We start from the raw sequence: 7,811 nt of genomic DNA, 5'->3' as shown, positions 1-7,811 counted from the left end.
TGTTTATGGTTCTGTAGTCTACAGCCCTGAAGCCATGAAGTGGGATCTAGCTGGATTAGCTTTGGTTGTAAACTCAACTATGGTCTCAAGATTTGTTGGTTGCAGTTATCGAGTGAATAACTAATAAAAACTTAAGGGAATGTGGATAAAAAAATAATAAGTAATTTCTTATGTGTGACGAGCTATTCGAACTTTTCGTAGTATATAATCTTAAAGAATTTGTTTGGTTTATGAAATTTTTTTTTTTTTTAAAAGTAACTTTTCAAAAAGTTACTTTCTGAGAGTAGGATCTTGATACGTTTGATTGATCAAGAGAAGGTAACTTATTATAAAGTAGCTTATATTTGAACGAGCATTTATTTTTTTTGAAAAAATTATGTAAAATACTTATTATATCCTTAGTAGATATAAAACCATACATTTTTACTCATAAACTTTATATAAATATAAATATTATATTTATATTGATATAAATATAATATTAATATATTATAATATAACATTAGATCATAATAATTTATTGTGTTAATATAATACTAATATATTAATATTATATTAATATAATATGAATATTTTAATATAATAAATTTATTAATATAGATATAAATATAAGATTATATAAATATAAATATTATATTAGTATTAATAAAAATATTAAAATAATATTAAAATATAATAAATATTAATATTATATTTATATAAATATTAAGATAATATTAATATAATATTATATTAGTATTTAGTACTTCATTTTAAATATCTATTGATATTTTACTAAATTTTAACGATGCATCTTAAAAGAATATTTTAGAAAAAAAAGATACCATCACTTTTCATGTCACGAAAAGTACCCAAATTTACCATCTTCATGAATTTTTATTTTTTATAAAATATAAATAATAATTTTTTATAAAAAATATATTTTTATTTTTTTTAAAATTTTAATTTAATAATTTTTTTATTTTTTTAAAAATATTTTTTTCCCCCGCTTCTCATCAATCAAATGAGTCCAAACTGTCTGGCATGAGGAGCTAGTACTTCGGGCATGCCAAGCACAGGAGTAGGTTGCAGGGTCAATTTTTCCTTTTGTTTCTTCCACCGGCTCTCGTTCCCCACCCGTCTCGCGGCCTAGTGGTTGCATGTCTTTTTCTAGAATTATAGCCGTCCGATCAACCTAGCGGGACAGTTCACCACCCACTTATTATGTGTTCGTTACTCGTCGCGCTTGGGTGGGCTATCCGTGGTCCCCAACTTTAGACCTGACCGCTGGATCGCGACGGACGTGTCCCATTTCACTGCCCTTAGCACGCCTTCCATAAATGCGTGGTTGTTACCATCCCAACTTCGTAGATGTGCCCTCACTGGCCCGAAGACGCCGCAGTAGGAGCAACACCGTCGCATTCCCCGTTTAGGCAACAGAGATAAGATAGGTGTGGACTGCATGCAAGGTTTAATCGGTCAGACTCAGATTCCCTTCCTCCCCAGCCCTACAAACAACACGCCCCTTCTTTTTTTTTTTTTTTTTTGTTGAATTTGAGGTCAGATCCAAATTTAGCACAGATTCCTGAGAGAGAGAGACAAACATAATGACATGGGTCTCTCTCTCTCCAGCAAAAGTTACGTTCATCAATTAGAACTATCATGTCGTGTTTCGCGTTGTATCAGCATCTTGGTAGTCGCATTTTTTCCCAACGGTGCTCGAAAAAACTATAAAAACTATTGATAGAAATCTAGCACAGTGATATAAAAGAATAGTTGTACGGATTTGTTAATAAGATCGGCTGACCCTGGAAATTGATAGATTTCGAATCTATACTTATCCCCGATTCAATTAATAACGTTGGTATAACCCTTTATAATATGTAAAAGATTGAAATCATCCGTTTCTATCTTCCATTGATATCCAATATCCCCATCATTCTAAATATATGAACTCATGGTGTATCTCCACCTCCAAGTCACCTAAGATCTCACCGACCATGCCCAGAACCATCTTGGCCTCGATCGTTGGATGACACCATAATGATGCTAGGTCCTACAACATTCCGTTCTCATGTCGCCACCCACACTGACCCTCCAGCCGCCCCTGCATGGCCATCATTGCATCCACTCACTCGAGCATCCATGCGCACCCACCCTCTTTAAGCCTCTCGATCTTCCACATCTTCTCCTTTACAGGCCGCCCCATGTTTGCCTTGATTGTTGCTATTGCAATCGTATACTTTGCCACCCTTTCCCTTTCTCAAAATATTTTTAGAACTCTGATACCCTGATTGCCTTCTCCAAGCCTGGGTGCTTGCTGTTGAAGACGGCGATGACAACAGTGGGGGTGTTGCCATTGTTCTTCTAAAAGTGAAGAGATAGCGAGAGAAGACAAAGATATCACCCTTGGTGATGGTCTTGGTGAGAAGCTTGTTGGTGGTGGTGATGAAGCCAACGTCGAGGGTGTTGTGAGGATGAAGATCATCTCTATGACATGGGAATGAGTGTGCAGACGGTTGAGCCCACCGAAGGCATAGTCGATGCGGGATATATAGATGCCCATGGTGTTGAGTTATGGGATCTTCTCTACGTTGGCCCCATCATCAAGGATTTCATGCTGTTGTTGGTGGCACTGGGGAAGACTAATCATACGAAGAAGAAGTCATCCTTTGTCATGTCCGCCTTGCAAACAAACCCATTCACCTTCAGAGCCATAGCACCTCGATCAACAACGCATGAAAAAATCCTTACAAACCAAGAAACATGGGGGGAAGGGAGAGAGTGTGTAAGGACCTGAAGACTCTAAATTTTCCTCACAAATCTTATTGTAGGAAAAAAAGAAAGAAAAAAAATATTTTTAACCCCCATGCTACACACATAAGGCGGAAAAGGCGGACTATCGATTGAGTGAATTCAATTCAAAAAGGGATCCTAGGGCCAATCAAACTCTAGTGAAACTTCTAAGATTTTCGTCTATGAATTCCCCAGCTCTCTTCCTCTATGCATAGCTTAAATTCCCAATCAATCACTAGCGAAGTCATGGGGTTTAGAGGATATTTTTCATCGAGTGTTTCCAATGAGTTACCACTGATTCGTCACGGAAGTTGAGGTATTGACCCCATATCCTTCTTCATCTCTTTTTTTCGAACTCTAGGAAGCTTTTGATAGCTGGATTGAGCTGCCAGCCATTGAATTTCATGGGGGACCAAATCTCCCATATTTCTTCTTTTTCTTTCCTTCTGTCAGATCGGCTGCCGTCATCAGATGCGGCTTTGTCCTGATTGCCGAAGGCTAGAACCACTACTGTCGGAGTCATTTGGGGTGCTATCGATGAGGGCCATGGCCACGGGAGGTGGGTCAGCTTAGGACCTCTTCCCCTATTCTCCATGGAAAAAAGGAAGAAGAAAATAAGACAAAGAGAGAGAGGAGAAAAAGAAAAAGAAAGAAAAAAAGAGGAGAATTTTTTCTCTTTTCTCTCTCCTCACTCTCTCTTTACTATACTCTTTCTCTCTCTAATCCCTTTCTCTCTCTAGAGATATTATGGATTAGTGGAAGGTTCAGGTATTTAGATAAATCCGGATCAATTGGTTAACCTAAGAGGGGTCTTGGATCTATAATGTTTAGGTATTTTTCATAATTTTCATCATTCATGATCTTCTATGATTGACTTGATTATGTGGAAGAGCAATTGTCAACAAGAAGATGTCGAGTGGAACATCTTGACCTCAAGTTTGTAGATCGAGAAATTGATCGATAGTTGTATTTGAGTCTGAGATAGGTGGAGGTAAGAATTTTTTTAAATGAACATTTGTATGTATGTTTTGTACTATGTATGATTATTTTGGCTCTATTTCATGTTGACTATTTTGGTTGATAGAAATATGATATCTAATTTTGTTTTAAATTAAGCAAGATATGTAATATAAATTATTGAATGGTGTATTGATTGTGTAAAAAGATTTGAATTAGCCATAATATAGATTACTGGTTACGAGTCGAATCATGATGCCTTGGACTGTCAGTCATGGGCAAATCATTATATCCTGATTTGCCACCATGGACCGAAGCACAGATATCTTGATTTGCCACTATGTATCGAAGCATAAATATTATAGATTGTCATCATAGACCGAAGTATGGTTCATAGTTTGTCAGTCATGGATTGAAATGTGACCATGATTAGTCCAAACTAAAAGATAATAATTAATTTGGAATATGTTAATTAAACATGCATGATAAGTTGTTTGAATTTACATATAATATTCATGGAGCTGTGATAATTTAGGATTCGTGATATATATTATATAACTATTGGGTTATATTAGATGCCTGATACGACATTTTGTGGCTTATGATTTTTCTTGATACTACTCATTCATTATTTTTGAATTGTATTATTATATTGGAATATGTATAATAGAATTTTTATCAGGTCGTAAAGCTCACACCTCCAATTCTTTCTTTCCTTTCAAAGTTGCAGGCTGTATAGCATTGGTCAGGTTGGGCGTGAAGTTTGAGTACCAAAGTTATTAGTTCATTAATTAGTTTAGTTTTTGATACTTATGCATATTTGAATAATTATAATTGAACAAGTTTATTTGATTATGATAAATCTTTTTAGTTAACATATTTGATCATTTATTATTTAAAATAAATTATGATATTATTGGAGATTCTATATAAGCTATAGGCCTTGTATGATTTTTAGGGTATCGTTTTAGGGTTTATGTGGCCATGTCACATGATCGGATCAAGTGATGGATTCGGAGTATGATAGAGAGAGTAGAGGAGGAGAAATAAAGAAAAAAGAAAGAAATCTGAATGGGATATTATTAGTGATAATTAATAAGAAGAAAGGCTGAGAAATCTAATTGATATAATTAGAATATTTATGTACCAAGCCATTTTATTAATTACTCCCCAATGTACCATATGTAGCAACGCTAATGTTGTGTGGGACCTTTTGAGTGTCTACCAAACCCTTATACATGCCCTAACTAAGAGAGAGGAAGAGGCAGAAGAGAACAAAGAGTGAAGAAAAAATAAATCAAAAAAAATAATAATAATAGAAAAAAATGAAATAAGAAATAAAATTAAAATATGAAAATAGAGAGGAGAATGGAGAAAATCTTGGGCGTGCAACTAAGGTGACAATAGAGGTATTATTTTGAGCATCATCGATGCAACATTGGGCAATTCAAAGTGAGAAATCTGAGGGACATGAGAGGTGCTCCTCTTCTCACCTGCATTGTTGATCGCCATGGCATTTGAAGCCAGGACTCCATCACCATGGAGGTCCAAGCATGGAGCCCCTTCGCTCATCTCCTCATCCTGTAGAGTTGCCGCCAGCACTATTGCAACTTTCAACACCATTTCGTTGTTGGGATTGATGACGGCAACAACAACGACAACAATGCTGCCATCGACGGTGATGAGTCGGCGATGATAAAAGTATCCTGACTTGAGGAGCTCCAGAAGCTCCACATGGCTTAGCTTCGGTGGGAGGTTTAATGATGCGACATTTTGATCGTATAGAGAAATACATCCCTCATCTTTCTTCTATTTTTACAAGTTTTTTTGGCCTATCTTTTTATGTATTGTTGGATAGGAATCCAACAGTTTTGCATTTAAGACATTTAAAATATTATATCTTAATAATATTTTTTAATATTCCTGATTGCTATTATAATATTATTCTAACTAGAATATTATATCTTAGTTTATCTTTTAATGTAAGTTTGATCTTGATAAGTCCATATAGTGTTGAAGATTATTTTCATCATTTTCTAAATTCTAATATAGTATTTGGGTCTACCAGTTTTAACTAACATTCTGTTAAGTTAAAAATTAACATATTAGATAAAAATAAATCTTGGGGAGGTATGCATGTATTTTTCAAACTATTATGTGTAAGTGTAATTTAGTCCTAATCTCAAAAATATTTTTGTAATTTATCTTAAAACTTATTGTTTCCTCGTTAGGTGCATGCTTAAAATTCTAAAATAGACAAAATAGTGTGCGGTTTGCGGTAGGTAGAAACTTATGGCAAGCCTGGTACTTGGATGAATAGTCGTTTTCCTTCGGATAAATACTTGAATAAATAATTTTTTTTTTTTTTGGAGTGAAAATACTTGACTGAATAGTCATTAAAGACAAGAAATGTTGTAGTGTCGTCGATTTACCTTCTGGGCTTTGTCCCTCTAAATACATACCATATGCTCATTTAGCCCTTTAGGAACTCACAATCTTGATTTTTAAGCTAGGCAATCTTACAACCCCACTAGAAAATCATGTAGCTCCGTTTCATGGCCCTGACATGAATAGTATCGATGAGGTCTCATTGTTGACAGGCATGCATAGCATCAGGCCATCCCTGTAAATATTCAATTCCAATAAAATAGGGTAGGTCAACCTCCCTTTCAATCAAAAAAAAAAGAAAAAGAAAAAAACACACACGCAAGAGGCGACGTGGTGAGTCACTTCCTTAGCTTCATAATAGCATACAACTATATCTAGTTTACGCTTGCTATATATTACAGTTCCTCTGCTTTCACAAGTATATATACACTCTAATAGCAGTGCAAATGGCGCGCCATTCACGTGAGATGTATCTTACCTTTTCAGTGAGGCCTTGGTTATTAATTGTGTTCAATCGCTGGCGCCCTGTGTGACTAGTTGTAACATACGCAATGCCTCCAAGACGAAACTGGGTCATCAGATCTGCTGCTCATTCAAATTAAGGAATTGTGTTGTAACACATTCTTTTTTTTTTGGTGAGTATGTATACACTCTTTTTTCCTTTCTTTTCTCCTTTTTTTTCCTTAATTTTCATGTAGGATTGTAAGACACTTTTATTATATTTTTTTTAAAAATAAAGATGTGTCCATTTTGCGAGGCTGATCCAGAGAGCTAACTTCATTTACAATGAGGACGACTCAGCTACAGTGTTTGGATGGATCGAAAGACAAGTTGGGGTGGTAGTTACACATCTCCTCTTGTAGGATATTTAGAGGATGGCAAGAGAATGTGGCTCCTTATGGACCGAGTTGGGGGTAGCTCCAAACGCCTTCCGTGATATTTCATGTTTTCGTACCTTCATTATGAATCCATCCTATCAAACATTAAAAATAAAAAAATAATGATGCATACCGCCGGTTATGCATCAAATTTTGAGGTGAATGAGAAGAGTGGCCATGTGCCCATCATATCGGACCTGACGTTGAGGCACGACGTGTGGCTGGAACTGGGCAGACAAGCCGCCCATCCCTCTCAGTGTGGGTGCAGCACACAATTTATGACAACTTTCCGTCATTGCAATGGGGTGCTGACAACCATGACTGTCACTGGATGGCTAAGTTCCAGTCTCCACAGACCTTGGAATTCTGCTCCCAAATTATATTCGGGAAACGGGATGCACTTTCTAGCTTTTCTTCTTGGTGACTTCTACCACGCAGTTCTTGTGTCTAATCTTATTACTTTAAGATCCATGATCGAGGGACTCAACCTTTGGGACGGTATATTATCACTGCATTTCTTTAAAAAAGGTTTTTTTTCAAAAATATTTACTTTGAGATGCCATATTTAGCATGAACAGCAGGTAACTTCGAATTTTTTTTTAACAAAAATAGGTTTTAGACTATATTTGGATGCTAGTGCAGAGATGGATAACTTCTTCACCTTTTCAAAATCTAAAAGCTGCAGCTTAGGCTTTTGAACTACATAGATTCTCTTGAGTTGGTGCATGAGTTCATGAATCAAACCAGAGAGGAAGTCAGTCAAAAGAAGACAAAAAGTGCACAATTAGAGGAATTGGTGGGCTCCAATCTTGC

Source organism: Elaeis guineensis, chromosome 3 (assembly GCF_000442705.2).
Source record: "Elaeis guineensis isolate ETL-2024a chromosome 3, EG11, whole genome shotgun sequence".
NCBI lineage: Eukaryota > Viridiplantae > Streptophyta > Magnoliopsida > Arecales > Arecaceae > Elaeis > Elaeis guineensis.
The sequence above is the reverse complement of the archived record's forward strand: the minus strand, read 5'-3'. Positions refer to the sequence as shown.